The sequence below is a fragment of the Pelmatolapia mariae genome, linkage group LG14, assembly GCF_036321145.2.
Source record: "Pelmatolapia mariae isolate MD_Pm_ZW linkage group LG14, Pm_UMD_F_2, whole genome shotgun sequence".
Lineage (NCBI taxonomy): Eukaryota > Metazoa > Chordata > Actinopteri > Cichliformes > Cichlidae > Pelmatolapia > Pelmatolapia mariae.
The window spans coordinates 8,966,492-8,986,301 of NC_086239.1; positions in this window are offsets into that span (position 1 = coordinate 8,966,492).

Below are 19,810 nucleotides of genomic sequence, written 5' to 3' on the forward strand. Positions count from 1 at the left end.
GAGGAGGCATGAAATGTTCAGATTTTATGTTGTACTTTTGGGCAAAACAATCCTCTCATTAAAAAAAATTAAAAACTGTCCTTCCTCAGCTCCCAAATCGCACATCTCCGAGTTCCTCTCCTTGCATCCCGCCCACCCGAGATGCGAGCGAGGAGGCGAGGCAACAAGCGTCTAACTTGATGAGACGGCTTCCCCTCGGAGCTTAGTTTTAAAGCGATGCCAATTAAATGTGACATTTGACACAACTGTATCAGAAACTGTTTTGTTACCACCCAGCTACAGCTGTACTCTATGATCTGAGATGTGACAGCGTTCGTGACACGTTCTATATTTAAGGCCACATTTCATTAAATTCACGACTTGGTGAAGTGTGATAAGATGTTATACAGACACATGCAAACAGGAACAGTTTAAGGGCAGAAAGTTTGATTATCTTAAGTGACTGAAGCAACACGTGGGTAAAGCTGAGAGTTGCTTAAAGAGTCCTCCTGCTGTGATTTGCGTACTTTTATCTGCTGAAAGTAAAATCACCTGTGGATCCTTGATTACAGCTCCTCTCTCTGTACGCCAGATGCATTTTTTCACACTCCACCCTGCTTTGGTTTTGAGTTACCCCTGGAACCAGACCAGCAGCTACCATCCTGTCAAGTAAGGCAGTTCTGCAAACCTTCAAACATACCATTGATTCCATTGTACTGCCACTCTGCCTCAGTCCCTTCAGCTGCTGACCCTGAGCCTCCTCTCTGAACCAATAGATCCCTCCCTGTTTGTATTATTTCCTAATAGAGCTCTCTGTTGTGTTAATAAAGTATGTGAACTGCCAATTGCTGTCTTCTGGGTCCTGCTTAAGTATCCACTTGGTAACTTTGCCTCTTAAGGCCATATCGGCTTGGAGGCAGAGGAGACGACAGCACAAATGAGAGAAATAAAAGAAGCTCCTTGTATTTCCTTGTGCTCACTTCCCATGTTGTGTTTTCCTTCTTTTGTGACTGCCTGCTCCGCCCTCATTGGTTGCACCTGTGTTAACAGTTAATTGTTTTCACCTGTGTCTAAACAGCCCAGCGTATCCTGTTCTGTCTTATGCTTCTGGTGGATTCCTGTTTTTTCTTTTTATGTCTGGACTTTGTATGTCCTTGGTGTTTTGGATCAACCGTTAAAGATTTGCTTTTTATTTACTGAGCCTGCCTCTCTGTCTTACATTGGGTTCCTTTCTCCAGGGTTACGTGACAGTCTGAGAAAGTATCACAAGTATGTAGTTGTCAAATTATTGCCACAACAATGACCTCACTGTCAGTCTGTGATATTTAAGGATTTTCATTGGCTCCTGAAGATTTTCATTGTTTTATTTCAAATGAAATGCACATATTATGTGGATTCTTTAGATTTACTTGATTTCCTGTGCAGGATCTCAGACTGAGTGATGCTATTTCTTTGAGAGGAGAACATTTACTATGTAAGTGTAGTACATAAAGTTGATGATAATCACTGCCCTGTCTATGTAAGCCTGGATCCACACATACACAGGTATTTTCAAAAAATTTAATTCAAAGTCAAAAACTGTGACTACTTAAATTTTCAAATCAGGCTTGTTACTTTACCAAAAACACATGAAAGACAATCCTATTAGTGTATCTATTACTTATCACATACAAAGAGATGAAAGAAGCAAAACCGTATAATTGATAGCAGAATACTCAGTGGTTAAAGTGTGCTGGAATGATCCAGAACAGCATCTTTGGGGTATATGTCCATAAGCTGAGGTCACAGTACTTTAGTATCTAGCAAGTCCTATATAAATATATGTGCTATATATGAGTCCTCCTCTATAGTTAAAATAAAAAAAACCTTTCAAACTATTTCCCTGTATCTTTTGTTTTTGTACATACTGTTTGAGTATTCCCATTAGGTTGGAGACACTTTTCAAAGCAGCAGCAGATGAATAATGCAAAGGGAATAAAGGGCTTTTTTCTACATTTTAGCTACATGAGCCATAATACATCAGTTGTGCAAGTTAAAAAACTGATCCCAACACGAACCTGCTTCACTTGTGGCGTATCTACGGAAATCCTGAAGGACCTCTTCAGTCCTCTACAGTCACGTTGAATTGACAGAGCTTATATGCTGTGTCTGTTGTTAGTTGTGCTGATGGGTGAGCTTCACCTAATTCAAGAAAATGAAAGGCTGAGTATATGAGATAAGATTGCAAGATTTATTATAATGCACTGCTCTGAAGGATATATTCATGCACAGAAACGATTTAATGTCTTTTAAATTAAAACTATAACTAGAACATGCTAAATTAGGAATAATGTATTATACATTTCAGTCATTTGACAGTTTTCCTCTCATTTTCTTCATCTTTTTTTATTCCCATTTGTTCTTGTTGAACTTTGCACACAAAGCCTTTCTTGTCCTCCTTTCATAAAACAGTCGGGTCTTTAATGTATAATCTCAGTGCATGCATCATCATTTCTGTTCACGATCTTCTCTAATCTCTACTTCCCTTCGTCTTTGTCAGCAGAATATTGAGTCGAGCTCGTGGCGCATAATAAGCACGCCTACTTTACAGGTCAAATGCGCACATGCATATAAATACAGTGCATGCTATGCACAGTGCAAAAGAAATAACAAGAAGGGGGGACAAAAGATTCAAATTGACTGTGAGATCGAACTGCAAATCATGAATAACTTAAAGCATGTTCAGACTCTGGCTCTTCGTTTTCGGCGTCATCAATCACGGCTCAATCTTTTTACTCCGCTACAGCTTCATTAATCTCATAATGGACTCTGGGCTGCATATCATCTAGGTAATATCTGCTTCTATTCAAACTATGATTAAATAACCTCGCCTGAAGCACATTTGACAGCCAGAGTCACTGGGTGTTAAATGTGCTTCATTGTTAAGAGGGTGTTTACTGGAAACCACTAAGCCAGGGTCCATCCTTCAGTCCCGACTACAAATTCTTGGCTTGTCTGCTTTATTGTCATTTGAAATATCAGGTTCCCATGCCACTACCTATCAACCATCCACTCATGGTACACAGGATTTAAAATTAAAAGCACTGTTGGTTCTTAAGCCGTCAGTACAGCTGCTTTCATGAGGCAGAACATGGACCAGAGTTCAGTGGAGAGACAAGAGAAATCTTAGCTGAAAATAGCAACACGTCACATGAAAGATCAGTAAGTAATCTTAGAAGTCGTGAGCCGCTAAGTGGGCTCAAAGTTATTTTTACACAAGTCTTGCTTCAACTGTATAATTTATTAATAATTTATTAGATTTTGAAGTACTTCAGCATGCAGACCATAATGTTTGACTAATGTAATTAAAACTGTGCAAGTTTATGGACTACTTGATGCAGAAAGCACTGATGAAGTGATGAAGAAAACTAAAGAAACCTAAATTATAACAGAGGCAAAAGGGATGTGGAGACTGGGCAGAAGCTGAAAACAATCCAATAAAAGATGAAGGTGAGGAAAACTGATTCAGAAGTTGCAAAGAAGACAGATGAAACACACTAAACATGATTCTTGACCCTCATAAACATAAACATGCAACTGAAATATATAAAGTCAACAGTTTATTTATTCAAATATTGATTCATTAGGGAAAATATGCTTGGCATAAACTGAACATTTACCACTATATTAAATTTAATGTGATCATATTTCGTTAAATGTAACTGTGTACATTTAGTTATGTAACAAAATTTATATGTAATCAAATTACTTCAGTTTTTGCACATATTTTGTGTGTGTGTGTGTGTGTGTGTGTGTACTATCAATTAAAAAAAAAGTTGTGTGAGCTACAATAGCTAATGTAAGGTAGGGCTTAATAAAAACCCTTTATTTTACTACTAAAACATACCTTTGATGTCAGAATCATACTCGGAAATATAGACATTAATAACTGCATCCGATTTGTTAGGTGGTTGAGTGTGAGCCATTACATAACCAACCAATCTTAGCCCCTTCCCCTCATCTAAATCAGGACCCCATGTTCTTTCAGGTGATAAGCTGATTACCAAGATGACAGCCTCCTGTCACAGACAGGCGCAGCGGGAGGTCTCATGAAGTGGAGCCAAACCCCTGTCTAAAATACTGATTGATTCTGCTGTCACACAGAAGTCAGAGTAAAGATTATTCTGCTTGCAGGTTTTCCAGATATCATTTTAATGTTTCGATATTCCTAAAGATCAGAACAAAATGAGGTGATAGCTTACTTTCATCATTCTTGAAAGTAGTTTTTACTGCCTGAATTCTCAAAAATCTGTGAAGAGAAACTACATATTGTCTTTATTTTATAAGACATATGTCATGACCCAGTTAATCACTTGAGGTAAATAAAGCTAGCGTTGATGCAGATGTGATAAAATGTGATAAAAGACCAGCTGTGTTGTTGTACAGCCATAGCTCAATAACGCTGTTAGTCTAACAGTCACCATTTTGTACTTGTTTGATGTCCACATAGGGCATAGCAGCCCTTCACCTCTTTCTGTCACTCATACTGGAAGTGCCACATCAGCTCCCTAGAAAATACCTAAACTGTAAAAAGCAGTGATATCTTTGGTAAAAGACTGGAAGTGACATCATTAAAAGCAGCTGTGGGACAGACCTGTGATTTGAGGTTTATAAATAACACTTCAGTAGTACTTATCTGCAGTTGTTGGAGAGTTTGAGTGTTTTCTTTCCTTCGGCACACTGAGTCTGGATCTGTAAGTGTCGAGCACGTTAATAGTCAAACAGCTTGGGTTTTTGACCAATCGATTTTTTTCTGGCATTGGTTCAATCAGCCAATTTGATATTGATGCTGTATTAAAGCAAACCTATCTATGATACTTACACACTAATGCATGTTTAAGGGAAACATTGGGGTTCAGTATCATATCCAATGAATCATTCAGAGTGGAGTGGGCAGGGATTGCACACTGGAAAAATGTGAGATGTAATTGTAAATCATAACACCAGATCACTGGCCAGAAAGCCAAGATGTACCATAAGCCTGCCATTATGGTATCCTGGTCATCAATATTTTAACATTTCATTAAAAAAAGAATCACTTTTTTAGTTCACAATACAAGTAGGTTATTCCCTGCATTATGATCTCAGCCATATCATCCCTATGGCATGGGCCCCATCCAGATCAGTCAAATATGGCATGCTTGGAGCACGCACCACCATGCTGTAGCAGGGTCCATCCAGAGTTTCTGGGTGCTCAAAACTGGAGTCAGTTGCAGAATAAGCTGTTTGGCATTGGCACATAAGATCTGTCAAGTTCTTCATGGGCGCAGTCCACGAACTATGCATTACAGCATTACTCAGTATGATGTAGGACATGTACATGTACAGTGCCGACAAAGTTAATCATAATCTACAGCACACTTTCATCTCCTACACCCCAGCATCATTATGCATTCATCTGTCTTTGTCCCTCATAGCTTCATCATTGCCCTTTCCTCCTTCTTCCTCCGTTCATTTATTTCCTCTGACATACCCACAATATCTCTTCAGTTTCATCTCTCACCCTTCACCCATCTGTGCACTCATCCATCCATGCAGCTCAACCTTGATCATCTGCTTCACCCTGTCTCTCCATCACACTTGGTCTCTCATGCTTTCGTACCACTGATGCTGGACTCATTCGAAATTCTGCAACTGTATAAGCTGTAGTAAGCAGTAAAATTTTTCGACAGAAATTGGCCTGCGCTTGTGAATTCAAAATCACTCATCAGCTTCACTTTCTCTTTGCACAGCGCTCCCGCTCTCCCCCTCTGTCATTATCATCATAATCCCACTCTTGCTCCACCCATGCATGCCAACAGTCCTTTATCGCATTGAAGGTTGAAAGCTAATTAATGGGGCTCGTGCTTAATACGTGCTCAGCCAAGATTGTCATGTCATGCGAGCACCAGCCGGGAGCTGGACAGCAGAGGAAGTACATAGTGCAGCAATCAGCCTCTCTTTTCATCTGTCTCATCTTCATCTACTGTGTCGTATAATCTTCTGTCTATCCTTCCTTACTTGCCTGTCTCTCAAAGTAGAATTAGATCTGTGCATCTTTTCCCTGCTGGTGCTGATTTCCATAAATTGAAGAAGTAACTGAGTTTTGATGAAACTCAGTTATTTGAGCTGGATGAGCGTGAAAAACAAACACATTTGAAAATAAAAATGCATGGACAGAAAATGTGCAACAGGGGTTAATTCGCTGGTGCCATCAAATCATGATATTGAACCTGCATTGCAGTGGTTTGCAGCATTATGTGTGTGGCTGGGTACACCCATGTCTTGGTCCATTCCTGGAAAATGGTGGTTTGCTCCATCAAGGTTTAGAATTACTTCTACATCAAGAGTTCAAGTTTCTGAATCTTGTTAGGATTAACATTAAACTGCAAGAAGACCAAGGAGAAAGGGTTTCTACAGTAAGAAACAAAACCTAAAAAATTATACTGTAACAGTGTGGTGAGGGTAAGAGGAATGCAGAGCATTATGTTTGCCATTTGATTTCTACTCGAGCCTTCACCTTTTGGCAGGAACGTCAAGTATTGAAAGAAAGATTGAGATTACAAAAAGAAGTGCCAAAATGTGTTTACTCCATCAGGTGGTGTTGGGTTAACCCACAGGAGCTTGAACTAGAGTGGAGTTTCCTTTAGAGAGCCATTTGAGTTTTTACATCTGGAAAATGTTGTGGAGGAATATCTGGAGTAAATTTCTTTAGACTGTTGCCACTGGGGATCTGACCTTACTTATGGTCACATGCTCTGGGTAGTGACCGAAAGCAGCAGAAATTAGTTTCCTTGTAAGGGTGGCTAGGTTGTACCATAGGGATAGGGTGAAGAGGAGTTCATCACTGAAGAGGGACTCGGAGTAGAGCCGCTTCTCTTCCACATAGAAATAAGCTAGTTGAGGTGGCTTGGGCATCTGATTAAGATGACTCCTGGATGCCTCCTAGGCCAGGTGTTTCAGTTATATACTACTAGGAGAGGGACCAAGGGAGACCCAGGACTCGCAGGAGAAATTATGTCTCTTGGCTGGGTTAAGAACAACTTGGTGTCCCTGGATGAGCTTCAATATGTGGCTGGGATGAGGGAAGTGTGGGCTTTTCTGCTTAAACTGCTGATTCCCTGACCAAAAACCTGGATACGTGGTAAAAAAAATGGATGAATGGATAGTCGGTCTACCTGATGTCATCATTGGCCTTTTGAAGACCATTGTTGGTCATGGGTCAACTTTGAAAGTCAGGAAAACCTTACACTGATTACAATTACTGATTGCAAATCCTGTATTTCCAATAAAACTGGACCAATATGATCACTCTGAAAGTATAATAATATCTTTGTTTCAGTCTGCCACACATAATGCCAGAGGTTTTTTTCACAATCACTTTTACCAACCACCTCCTTTGGTATTGTCGTCACCAAGCCAGGTAATAATATGAGAACGAGGTGACACTGGATTTTAACATTTATCCAATAGGTCCATCTATTAAAAATCTGGGATGTCAGCGGATTTCAGTGAACTTGACCTCAACGTCAAGGCTAGAGATCAAGTTTTCTGAAAACATTATAAATAAATAAAACAATATAAAGAATTCGGAACACAACATCTTGAGAACGATGCAAAGTGAGATTTTCAAATTCCTCCCATAAATTAAATTACCAAAAATCTTTTGCACCTTTGAATTCCAGTGACCTTGATCACAAGGTCAAAGGCCAACTTTTCTGAAAATCACCTAGGATTTTCAAATTTATACCACAAGGCTACAAGGCTGAGGGGTAACACTGGTGGCCACCAGTATTTTTCATTTTTCCTCTCCTCTAACCACAGTGGATCACACAGTATAATGGGTTGTATAAGTGTTTAGAGTGAACTGATTTATTATTTATCCTGTTTGTATTCCTTTCAGAGGCGGAGCAAAATACAGACTTTTCTGCAGTCTGTAATAATAAACTCAAATTTTGGACCTTAATTTGGCACATTATCACCCTACTAAGGGTCTTTTTTTGTTTATTGATCTTTTTGCTTTGTAACTTCTAACTGACCCCCTTTTGGAGATGCTGCCACCTTGATCATACTAGATCATGCAATTATGGAAAAATATTTAATCTTCCTCAACATTCTGATGGCAGATAGTGTGTATTGTATTGTCTTTTTCTGTTGTCAGTGTAATATTAGTAGATGTTCACACAGTCTGAACATTAGAAAAACTTATGCCAAAGCAGTCGGTGCCACTTGTTCACTATTGACACTGTTTCATAGACCTCATTTATTTGTATATATTTGTACATACTTGATACTCAAATACTCATTTGCATATACATTTTGAACACATATACTATGGCTTAAAAATGAACCCGGCTGGATTTTAACAATATGAGTTGTATTAATAATGCATGATGAGGGGAAAAAGTTGAAGTTAAAATCTAATGTAAATGTCTAAAATATTAATGACAAACTCATAATATAATAATAAGGAGAAAACATGGCACACATACATACAGACAGCTCATACTGTTATAGGCATCCACGCATGCAAACCTACATCTCCAGCCATTCACCACCCACACACACCACCAGCTCAATGAGCATAGCCAGGCCAAAGTTGTGCACCAGCGACTGACAGACTAGTCACAGTGTGGAGCTTCAGTGCTCCTGCTAACGGGCCACAGTTATTCAGGATGATTCAGAAGAGGTGTGGAGGCTTCCATATACTGGAGCAGACTGCAATATGGTAGTCATTTAATACTGCTACATGTCTGTCTATTAACACATTTCTCCTATATAGAGAGTTTTAGTGTAATATAACTACAGTACATTTTAAGCCACTCTCCTTTTGCTTCAGAGATTAACACACATTGGGAAATGAACCAGTATGAATGTGTAATTTACACAGAGGGCATAATGACTGACTTAGATGGACTCTTTTCACCTTCACCTCAGAGTTTAGGTCAACTCCATCCAAATCTAATTAGTAGTTCTGCCAGTTCTTCCTGACATTCAGCTTTTTTCCTGTTGAAGAGGCAGCTGACTCATCTGTCCATCTGCGTGCCTTTCCGACATCTAACAGCCTAAAGGGGAAGAATTATTGATGGCACTCTGGCTTATAGCTACATCCAAAGTCAGATGACTAACTGCTGATGCTGACAGACCTACTACGAAATTACAGAAAGGGAAAGTGACAGCTCAGAATCTTACAAGTAATTACTAGCAATGTTAGATCTGGCTGACGCAACTCTGCAAATCTCTGACATAACTACATAAGACAAAAGCTTACTCAGTTTGTAATAATTTTGTAATAACTGTTTTTCGCTCAACATGAAGAAACAAATATACCTATACAAAAATGTGGCTATACAAAAATTCATGGAGCTGGTTTGGTCTGTGTCTATGTACAGTGAATTATTAACACTTTCTCAACCACCATAATTTACTTGCACAACAGAGCTGATCAGGACAGAGGTACCAGCACAAGAGTTTTCAAAATAGTACTACACACATATTTTTTATTTATCGATTTATTTTTTACAAGGCATTTAAGGGGCATGAAAAGCAAAGAAGTAGGTAACAGTGATGTGAAATTACATGAAGAGCTTTAGCATCTATTAGATTGAGATCTACTGACTGTGGAGGCCATATTAGTACAGCGAACCCATTCAGTTGAGACTCTTCCTGTTTTATTTTGGTGATTGTTAATCTCTGTGTTTAGTTTAAATTCCTTTATGTGTGTGTATCCCCAGCTGTGCTTCCCCCCGTTACCAATCCCGTTATTATCCTGTGTGTGTGCTTTTATACTGCCTGAGTCTCCTCTTGTCCATTGTCGTGCTGTCTCTCTTGAGTTTTCCTGCCCTGTGGTTTCCTAAAGACTCTTTGTTTTTGTATTTCTTGCTCTGCAAATACTCAAAACTTTTGTATTCTTTTGAGTTAACAGCTGATTTTTGAGCTTACCATTGTTTCCTGAATCCTGCATCTAAAATGTTACATCCTGAAATGTTGCAAATGTTTCTTGTCAGAAGCAGCAGCTGCATCTGTTACATTAGCAGGCTCCTGTGATTAGTTTTCAGTCTGTCAGAATGTAATGTGTATGCAGCACTAAAAGCAGTCTATGTAGAAGTCATCTGATTGGCGAGAACCTCAGCGTTTTTAAGGTATCGATTTCCTCTGAAGTGTTAAATCTTGTCTAACATTTGTACAAGAAGGGCTGTTTCAAAAATAGCATTGCCCTTGAAAATACTTGTAGGCTACTGAATAAAAAACAAATGCTTTCTAAAACACGGTCTGCTTCAAAAGGATTTACTTTAGTGGTCCTTGAGATGTAAATGATGCAATACTGTTGTTCTCTGCTGTCATGCATTTGCCATTTCCATGTCCCATTAAAACCATCTCTCATATGTTTTCAACAGCCTCAGCAATACAACATTTATGAATTTGGTATAAATTAAGTTGGAGCTTTTGCTGTGGAGCCTTCCTCCTGTTGGTTTTACGCAGTCTCTAAAAGCACGTTGCAGTAGTTTCAAAAACAGCAATTATATCACATAACGGCTTTTATGCTATAAGCCAACTACGCTCTTTCATTCCAGAAAAAAAAAATATGCAGTTCAAGTCATTTGGTTTCAGTGCTCCACATCCATCCTGCAAGCAACATTTCCTGGCGTTATCAGGAAGAAAAGAGTTTACTGTGCACTTTTTCATATGTTCGTAGGCAATGCATTGCATTGCCTTTGCTGTCAGCCCCCCACACAATATCCTCTGAATGCTGAGAACTCTAGTTTCTGAATCACCTAATATCCCAGGTAGAACAGTTTTACCACAAGCAATAAAGCCAAGGTTGGAAGTCTTCTTTTTAACAACCGTGGAGGTGGACAAAATTGTTCAGGAAGACATCTCAGCTTGTCTTAAAATAACCTTGGCACCTTCCTTTACAAGAACTGATCTGTAGCGGCAGATCCTCGGCACTGGGGATAATTGATTTCTTGCACACAGTACTAGTGCAAGGTGGTCTTCTTTCTTTGTTATCATCACTGGTTGTCTGGCAATTGCAGCCGTTTCCCAGCTGCAGAAGTTCTTTTTGTTTTTCTTGTGAGTTCTTGCAGTTCTTAGATCTACTGCCATTAAATCCATTTCCCATCTCCTCTCTCCAAAACTTCAGCAGCAAAATGTATTGCTTGTGGGTTTAAAAATATCATATGGGTCCATAAGCATGTGCATCTGGTGTGTTTTATCATTGGTGTTGTTTTATCATCGGTGGGGAGGAAATTAAGTTTTGCATTTGTTTGGAACCAGTTTCTGGTTTCAAATGTGGTCAGTCAAGTTGGTGAGATAATTTGAGCTCCAATAGCATGAAGTTAACATCTGCTTTAGCAAAAGAAGTTATGGCAACAGCAGGACTGGACTGGGACAAAAAATCAGCCCGGGCATTTTGACTAGTGACCGGCCCACCAGGTATTATAGGAAAAGTCATAAAGCCTTTATAATAAACCTAAACCTACACCATCCTCCCTATTCTGGTATTCTAAACAGTACTTAGCAAAAAATATAAAACAACCTAATTTATAATTACATAAAGAATAGGGTTGCCAACTCCCAGCAAAAAAGAAAAGAAAAGAAAAATAGGGAACCACTCCCCCACCCTCTGCCTCAAGATGCTTAATTGACAAAAACGTTTTTAATTTAATGCACGTATAAAACAAATGCACAGAAATCTATTATTTTTCTCCAGTAATTAAATAGATTCAACATCTTTCTTCAACAGAATTGCAGACTGCACAGATGGTACCTTCCCAAAGGAAAGAATACTATAACTTACTAGGGTATATACTAGACTTAATATTTACTGAATTCAATAATGGATTTCTATACATTTTACATCAGATGAAAACTTTGGTTGTAAGATTCAGATATTTATTTAATAAAAGCGAGACATTTTAAAAGAGAATAAGAAAGAAAAGTATTTCTTTGTGCTCCCCTTCCCCTGTTAATGCCCTACCTGGCCCCCTGGCAAAACTTTGCTAGATCCGCCCCTGCACAGTTACCAGCCGTCAGCTACTTAGAAAAGGATCCTGGTGTTATTGTCTCTCAGAAACAGTTCATAACTTCCCTTCAACTCATTCATGTCACCTAAAAGGTAAACCTGTTTCTCCATCACCTGTTCAGCTCTGATGATTCAGTAAGGACATCTCCTGGTTTCATCTTCATGTTTCCCTCTCACCAGATAACCAACCCGACATCGTGACCAGCAGCTTTTACAGCTGTGGCTCCAGCAAACATCAGCTGATACTAGAAATTAATATTAAATTAATGCTAACAACAGCTGATCAAGCTTAAACGTGCTGCTGTTGTTTAGCGCGACATCCGCTGGTTTCTTCTTTCTGGCGCAGAGAGAAAAGCCGATCAGCTGATCATTGATCAGTTTCATGATTGAATTAGCAACTTTCTAGCTGAAGTAGTACGGGACAAATCACGTTCCCTTTCACCTCAACTTTAAAGTTCGACCTCCTCGGCTGTAATTGGTCCAGCCCAGAGTCGATCATGACCAACTGGCCAATCCACCACCATTCATTTATACCGTTAAAAAAAGAAAAGAAATAAAACCCCATCGGCCCATAAAAACGAAAAATCACGAGCAGCCCACCGGGCAAATGCCCGGTATGCCCGATGGCCAGTCCAGCCCTGGGCAACAGCATTCGACGTGCTAATGAGGAAGCAGGCAATAGAACGTATACTCATTCACTAATGTATACAGAAATAGAGACATGCATGGCGACCTTGTTTCCATTTCACCATCAGAAATATCCCCATGAGTTTGATCGCCATGACAAGGCTTACAGATATGTTCCTTTCCCCTTTCCTTCTTTGCTCTTATCAGTTCAGTTCAGTTCAGTTCAGTTCATTTTTATTTCAAACATTTCAAACATGTGCCTTCACAATCATTACAAAATATTATTCCATTATTTGTTTGAAAAGGAGTAGGCAGAAGTATTTACTTATTTGTCCCTACCCCCTCTAGTTTTACCTCTCATTCATTTAATTTTCTTTCAGTCTTAAATTAAACAAAATCAGAGGCATCATTTTTTTAAAAAGGTGTGAAAGATATAAGTTAAGAATCTGAAAAGATGCCAAAATGATCTGCAAATACTTTTACAAAGTGGCAAAGCTACATGAAACTTGTTCCTGGTAATCCATAAACATTTTCAGAGAGTAAAACTTCAGCGTAGTTCATGGAACAGTTCTCTGGAACATATCTACAAGAATCCAAATCTAAAAGATCTGCATATTCATTTAAAAATAGCAGTTTTTTCAGAAAAACAATTTACAGATAAAAGGATAAGTGTGCTTTTATGCCGACTGCTCACCGCCATCGCACACGTGCCCCGGTGTGATGAAACTGATGTCATCGTTTTGGTCTCGCTTCGGCCGGTCATGCACCTCTGGACACACATAAAGAGACCAACAGATGTTATATAGAGCACGATGGTACTTGACAGAAAAATTAGCTATTTCAGATTGTGAAAGCATATTTGTTTGTCATTACATTACTTTATATTATATGAGCGCAGTCAACCAGCAAGAACATAGTCAGTTTTAGTGCCACCTTGTATTTGAGGGCAAAGGTGTTACTTCTATGAAGCCAACACCATAATGCACGCTGGAAATAAAATTTGCTCATTCGTGTTTTCATGATTTTCTACACACTAAAATTTCAGTCCATGTATGATGATAATTTCTCCAACCAAACTGACATATGAATCCATAAAATATGTCTTCAGTGTTACCTGTGGCCATATTTTGATTAGAGTCACATTAGTGATAGTAAAAAAAAAAACCTGGGCGCATTAATGTGAAAGTGTTCAATCCTGCAAACACTGACTTTAAACTTAAATGTAATCTGAAAAAAATGTGAAAATGTGACAGGAAATATATTTTTTGTCAGCTTTGATGAATTTGAGGACTAAATCTCCTGTACGCTCTGCATGTGACAGCTTAACTGTTTAATAAATGTGTGCATGAGGATACACACAGGGATCTTGTGGGTAACCAATGAAGGTGCAGGTATAATTAAAGCTATTGCAAACAGCAAATGCAACAAAAACAATTTCAGTTCCTTTTCAAAATTTTGCCAAACCCAGATTAGGTTTCATTCATTCTCGGTCAGTCTCATTTTTAACTTCTTACAGACAGATCTGTATGTTACCTTTAAAAATGTCAAGTGATGAAAAATCACCCTTCAGGTTTCATCATCACTGTTCTGTCTCTGCACCACAGTGGCTAAAACTACACCATCTGTGTAACTTGATGAGAGCAATACCAGTACTAGCTTCCAAGATATTTTGCATCCCTCAGCTTACCATAAACAAAGTGTCAGGGGTCCGGGATGCAGTTAAAGTGACGGATTGGAGCTTCAAAGCCTGTGTAATGATCCGTAGTGATGAGGATTATATAAGGAAAGTGTGTTGTATGGATGGATAGGGAATATCTGTGGTTTGCGAACACGTGCAGGCTGGTAGAGTATTTATATATGTATGTGTGTTTGATTGAATATTTGTGTTTGTCAGTGTAAGTTGACCTAACGCTGTTTCCCTGAAAGCGCTCAGCAGACACAGTCCAGTCCTGTAAAGAGCTCCTGTCTAATCTCCACTGTCCCTGTTCCTGGGCATTTGGAAACACTCATCTATAAAACATGCTCCTTGACTCTACCCAGCATTTCACAGTGCAGTCAATTCAACAACTGCAGAAACAAAACTGGGATATCTAAATATCATGTACCATATTATTACTATTTTTCATTTTTTGATGTATGAATTTTTAAAAGTTAAAATAAAACTGGGGGGACAGCGTAACGTTACAGCATGCCAGTTTGGGGGAAATGCTCCTCTGGCAACAGTGAAGGAAGAAAAGAGATCAAAGGCAGTGGAAATGCCTACTATAAAGGATTTTCTTAATGTAGCAGTTAAATCTGTAATTTGTATTAGTGGTGTGCTTTAAATCTCCATTAGAAGGTTTTAATGATTACTTCAATGATGGGATCTTGGGACTGATTTTAATGTTAAATGCAAATTAGAACTGTTTTATTTCTTTTCAATGACGCCAGGAGTATTGAGCCACTAAAAAGTAGAAATATCACAGCCAAAACAATAGGAAGACTCCTTCAGATACGCTCAATAATTCATAGATATATTCAGGGATGAAGTAAGTCAGGGACATAGACAAGGGAAATTCAAATTTCACTTTTTTTTACCTGAATTATAGATCAAATACCTTTTGTTCCAAAGCAGCATTGTAATTTTTTCTTTTACCTGTATCTCACTGCAATTCTTGATGTTCCTGACTTAAAGAGTGTGTTTGCTAGTAAGTGGCTACTGGCAAACCAGGCTGCTTTAAAAGGCATGTCAGACTGAATATGCCATGTCTGTGCAAAGCATAACAACATGCTATGTTAAGCCTATATGAGACATCATCCGGCACACATGAGATAATAATAATATATCCAAGTGCATGCAAGCTTTCATACACAAAGTAAATGTTGTGACAGGCTATAAAGTTTACAAGCTGAAGATTTAAATAAACAAACTGGAATGATAGCATCAATTATTAAAGTCACGTGGTTGCCATGGGCACAGCGGTGTGCGGCGTTCACACTGTTTGAAAGGTCTTATGGCTCCTGGCACATGGTTCTGTTTACATTGAGGTTCCTGCTCCATGACAAACAGGCCGACTATTTGTTATTCTGCTGGAAGTTATTACAGTTTGTCACTGCCAGCAACAACTTCCTTTAGTTTATTCTTCACTCTCCAACAAATTCTTTGCTATCACATCCCCATAATAAAATATTTGTAACTGTGCATGCCATTCTCGACTTTATTATGTGTACATGAATACAATCCCACAGTGGATATGCACTTATTAACCTCTGGGAGGGTGTGATGTTATTCAGCATCACACAGTACAACGTAGCTGTTGCCTTTTTCTTTTTTTCCTCACTGGTTCCAGGAATTCAAGATGCCCTGTATACACAAGTCTATAACGATGTTTTTATTTACGATTGACCGATAGTGCCAGACATGCTCAGATTAAATATACCACAGTCTTGTGAGAATATGCTGCAATAGTTATTATCTATATGGGACAAGGCAGACAGTAAATTTCACTACTGTAGCAAAGTCCCTTGCCAGAAAATAATTCCTCTCCGTTTCACACAAACACACAAAAAGAAATCATGGCTCACTTAATATGAAGTGCAGCCTTTATTAATCTTAGCTACCCCTGTGATTCTCTTGCTTTGATATGTCAAGAGATCTAACAGCATCTAGTTTTGTTTTATTTGAACATCTACTGGTGATTCTTAGTTTGCCTTGTTATTTACTTTATGTTTTCTTTTTCCTTAATTCTAGTTTTGGTTGTCTGTAGAGTTTAGCTCCATCCTCTTGTGTCAGTTTCCCTGCATTAGGTTCATTCATGTCTGTGTTCCTCCATTTAGTCCATTTCACTTCCTGTTTTATTTTGGCAGGTTTGTTTTGGACTATAACCCCAGATTAATATTAACAGTACATTTCAAGTTTTTATTCTATATGCTTCTGTCTTGGTCTGCATTTGGAAGTACCACATACATCAACATGACAGGAAGAAAATAAGCTTTAATCAAAATAATGCAAATGTTCACAAAAAAATCAAACATGCACTAGATTAGATTTAACCTTTACTGTTAAAAGACGAGGTAACACACTACCCCATAAAATCTAACATGATGATGAGAGTTTTATTTAAGGGTCCATTATTTAGAGTGCACCTATAAGGTTTTGTTCACGCTTCGGTTATACATCATGTCACTCTCTACGCAATAACTGTCAGGCAGATAGTAAATAAATTAGACCATCCATAATTTACAGCTTAAAATGAACATAACCTGTAAATTTATGTGCTATACATGTTGATTCCCTCTAGTCTGCAAGCCATCATCAGCTTTACTGGGCTATATTAATTTTAGCACCAAGTATACAAAAAATAAAACCAGTGCCACAATGACATGTAGCATTCTGAATAAGCAAGTAGTTTTACCACACAAATGTTAAAACTGATAGTTTTAAGTTTTTACGTTTTTAATCAGATTTCAGGTCCATATTGTCATATTTTAAATAATTTGTGCTTGCTTTCTGAACTTTATTTTTATTTAGTCTTATTGGGGTCTGGGTTTCCTGCCAGCTTTTCAGCCATTGTTTATTATTGGGGTTTTGATTTTGGGACCACTTTGAAGACTGAACATTCTGCCTGTTATGTTCTCCGTGCCCGTGGCCTAAAATTGTGCAATGAATTGATTTTATTTGCCTGTGGCGAGCTGCATTTAGGTCTTCTTCTCTGAACCATCACATGTCTATCCTTATTATTTTTATTCCTTGTACAGGCTGTAATCATCTTACATTTTCCTGGAGCTGGAGTCACTAAGCCCTTAAAAAAAAAACAATCCAAATTAAGAAAAGGCAATTGCTGTAAAAATGTACAAATACAACCACTGTCATTCTGTCTTTCTCTCTATTCTAAATCCAAACCTGAAAAAAACAAAAGGCATCCTTTCTGCCATCTCACAGGCTCTGATTTCCTCCGGTTCTTGAGCCCCTGTGGTGAGTTAAGCCCCTAATGTGTGAAGCCAGGTGAAGATCGAGTAACTCATAGTGCAAAATGCCACTTTGCTCAACGAGTTAAACAAACCTGAATGCATTTCAAACCATTTAAAAGCAATCAGCAATTTGAAGCAAAGTGTCGCGCTGACACTAAGAATTGTAACTGCTTGCTATGCAAGCACATGGACTGGGCTTGTACAGCAGCTGTATTCTTGAAGAATTGTTCTTAATAATTAAGCCTCAGTCGTTCACTTTTAGTCCTCATTTAATTCCCCAAAATGGATGTGGGGCTACAATGTCATTTAAAATATAATATAAAATTAGACACAAATCCTCTATGGGGTTGCATACAAAGGTCATCCAATGTAACAATTTAGCCAAATCAAACAAAACTACCTGTTTTGGGGACCCTTTGTTAATTAATGGAACAGCCAAAAGTTATAAAGTATGCTACCATACTACCATTGCCTTGGGGGAAGGGGGATATATACAGATATCCCTCTAGATATAGCTATACAGGCATCTGTATGTAAAGACATTTCCAGTCATTACCTGAAAGATGAAAAGTTTCTCTAAAATAAAATGCTCCCACCAAAAACTGAACTACTCAAAGTCATTCTAGAGACAGAGCACATGGACCAGCTCATGACACTTGTGACACCAATCCCAACCAATCCCATGCCAAATAAAACATAGGTCAGCCCTATAGCTTATAGAAGGTAAAGGTAGAAGTCTAGGTGTTACCAGACCAGATACCATTTCAACTGGAAATGCAATGCTCTGCAAGGTGCAGAGTAAAGATGAGGTAAAAACTTAACAAGTTTTTCTTTGCAATGACCTTCTGGGGTGAAATCCAGATTCAGTGGAGACAACCAGTACTTATAACAAACCATATCACCTAAGTAAGCGTGGTTTCTTGCTGAACTTCTCCTAACCAGCCATCTTCCTCACCTGGTTTGTAACCTCAGCCTCAGTGCATGTACACAGAAGCCTCGCCTCTGTTTACAGGAAGCATCTTTACAACCTGACTGACAGTACTGACAAATAACTGAAAGACCATATTAAACTTTATTAAAGTGTTAAATGTTACATTAGCTATAGAGAAAGTTTCACCAATGCCAGCTAACAGCATTTAACAGCAACAAAACCTCGTTGGAAACAGCTTCACTGACTCATATCAGACCTACACTCACTACAGATGAATGACGAACTCACTTATTTGTCCGACAGCAGTCACTGTAGCTAGTGTGCTTGAATTGGGAGTGGTAAGAAAACATGACTCAGCAGACTGCAGTCTGCAATCTACTGACATCTAATAGTGAGATTTTACACACCATACCTTTAAGATCCTGAAGTTAATTTCACAAATTTTAATAAAAACACATTGGTGGTTTGAATATAAACAGGAAACGGTGTAATAAAATAAACTATATAAATTGAAAAAACCTAAATAAAGCAGCAGTGGCCAAGGCAATTATTCATCACAACATGAAATTATCAAGGATTAATAGAACTATTAAGTGTACCTTGGCTTTATGTGACTAGTATGTGAATAGTATGCCTGTGGTTGGTATTAAACAATGCTCAGGACAGCAAGAACGCTCATGCTTTATCTCACACAGGACAGGAATCTAAAACATTCACAGTCTCCAGGATAGCTTCCCAATGCTACATTGGGATACTTACATGCTGAGGGGACGTATCCATGGGGCCACTATGTTAACTCTAATGGTGAGTGTGAAGGGCTGACATGAACCTGATGGCTACAGCTGTGTTCATCTTGTAGTTACTGTATGCTGCTCCTAAAACACGAGCTAAATTAACTTTGCTAACAGGACTACCTGCTAGCTTACTGTGCAAGCTTGGTGTTTGGAGCACCTCTCCCTTTTTTTTAGTTTGTTTTAAAAGTGCAAATCAAGAGAGAGGTAAAGAGAAATGTTGTTCTTACTGTTAGTCCCACATACGTTAGCGCTGTTACATTAACATAAAAAATGTTGCTAATTGCACCCACTGAGGTTTATGTTAGCTTAGCTTTTTGGTGGGTTTTTTTTTTGGAGCACCTGCTAAATGCTAAGTAAGTTGAGATTTGTAGGGGGGTAATAACGCCACTGTAATTTTATCATTTTAATACCAGTAAAAAATGCTGCTTTATGTAAGTGTTCTCATAAGTTATTTTTATTCAGGTTACTACGAAAGATTTATATGGA